A 2,129-nucleotide genomic window follows, 5' to 3' on the forward strand; every position below is an offset into this window, starting at 1 on the left:
GCCAGAGAGGGGACAGTGCCGCCAGCAGGGCTCTGCCCGAGCTTACGTGCGGGCCACCCATCCTGTCTCTGCTCCCACATTCTGTGTTACCAGAATTATACCTGAGACGGGAAAGAAAATGAAAGTAGTCGTTTTCGGGCAGAGTTCCCTTCGAGCACCGTCTGCTGGAGACGACGCAGCTGCCCCCTCGGCTCTGCCCAGGGCTCGCTGGCTGCGGCCGAGTCGGATGGACACGCGCGCGCCGAACCCGAACCCAGAGATGCGCGTCCGTCACCGCGACGGCGCAGCTTCCCTAAGGGATCCCTTCTCGCGCCCTCCCGCTCTCCCTCTCTCTCTCCCTCTTCCTCCCCTCTGGCTCGCTCTCCCCTTTCTTTCTATGTCGGGTGATTTGAACAAAATCCCAGAATATGGCAAGAGGCCTCTAACAAGGGGAGAGAGAATTAAGCCAAATTAATTCCAGCAAAATAAGAGGAATTAGGCTCAATTTAAGCAGGTAACAGAAAAGAACCGAGCTGGTCTTTTCCTTTTCCCAGCAATGAGCCTGCATCAGCTCTTTCTTTTTCCTTTTTCTTTGTGGCCAAAAGGAAGGGCAACATGGCTGCCTTGGTTCCGACCGGCCCTCCCTCCAGTCCGCCCCCGCCGCACCCCCACCCCGGCCCCTGTTCCCTGGCCTGGGATTATGGGTTTGCAAGTCGCTGACCATGGTTGAATTTTATCATTATTAAGGTTCAGTGCTAACCTCCTCCTCTTATTTCCTTCCTATTTAAAGTTTCAGGGATAATAAATTCTTTTGATTTAGCAATTATTGGAGTACAGAATTAGTCAAACGCCAGCTTTGAGAACAAAGTAGACCGGGGACTGGGTGGGCTTGGCGGAGATGCCGACAGTATCCACAGGCTTCTGCTGAAAGATCTCGGGGAAATGGGCTTTGTTAAGTCTGAAATTGGATGGGTTTTAATTTAAGAGCATAGCTCCAACCCTCACCTCTCTCTGTGAGCAGAAGAATAGCTATGTTTGTGGGTGACATATTCCCCAAGTAAATTGTGCTAAACCACCACGCCGAAATCCATTCTATTGACTTGTGTGGGGCTGTGCTTTTCCAAGAACAACATTGAGTTGGCTAGTAATAAAAATAAATAAGAATTATATATCATTTCATCATTTTTTGTATTACACTTGCAAAATGCATAAGGATATAACACAACGTGTTGCAATATAGTTTTAGAAAACACAATGATAAAATTAATCCTTGATACAGAATAATGTATGTGGGTGGCTTGGAACAGAACAGCAGTGGGTGCTTTGAAGACGCCCAAGCCAGGTGCTGAACTGAGGGCCGTGCTCTTTTTCTGGTAGGGGTGGGGAGGACAGAACAGCCCTGTGGTGCCACCTGACCAGGACGTGGGGCCCCTCCCAGGGCCAGCACAGGACAGCTGGCCCCGCGCGGGCGACGTGTGGGGCGGCTGCTGCCCTCCCCAGGCACACTGGAGCACCACCTGGACCCTTCCCACCCACAGATACTCCTGGAGGCATCTCTCCTGCCTGGAGGCCGAGCCCTCTCGAGCTAGACCCTGTTGAGGGAAGAGACGGCCAGTGTCTCTGCCCACTAGGCACTGGGGGCGGGGGTCGGGGGAGGACAGGGCTGAGCCACCCAGGACAAGCGTATGTGTGTTTGAGGTAGGGTCACTGTTTACGTTGCAGCCTTGGGCCGGAATGGCTCCCGTGAGAGGTGGACAGAGGGCGACCCAGCCCGGGCCCTCAGTTCCCCCTGAGTCTCTACAGCAGACACGCTGCTCCATCCACCTGCCAGGCTCTGGGTGCAGACCTGCTGGGGGTGGGGAGCATCCCACTGTCCCTGCGAGCTCCGAGCTGGAGGTCCCAAGGGAATCCTGGTGGGGGCAGGGGCCGGGCTGTCCGGCCGCGGCATCTTCCCGCACCCTTCCCAGCGTCTGTCTCCCCCATGTGCGGCTGTTCACACAGATGCACAGAGGCACCAGCGAAGACGGGCTTGGCGAACACACGCGGAGAGGTGTGCGCACGTGGAGACGCACCCACAGGAGGCCCGTCCTGTCCCACTCCTAGGGCTCCCCTGTGTGGCACTTCCCCCTGCCCTGCCACGGCAGTGAGGA

This window comes from Pteropus vampyrus, unplaced genomic scaffold, assembly GCF_000151845.1.
Source record: "Pteropus vampyrus isolate Shadow unplaced genomic scaffold, Pvam_2.0 Scaffold376, whole genome shotgun sequence".
Taxonomy (NCBI): domain Eukaryota; kingdom Metazoa; phylum Chordata; class Mammalia; order Chiroptera; family Pteropodidae; genus Pteropus; species Pteropus vampyrus.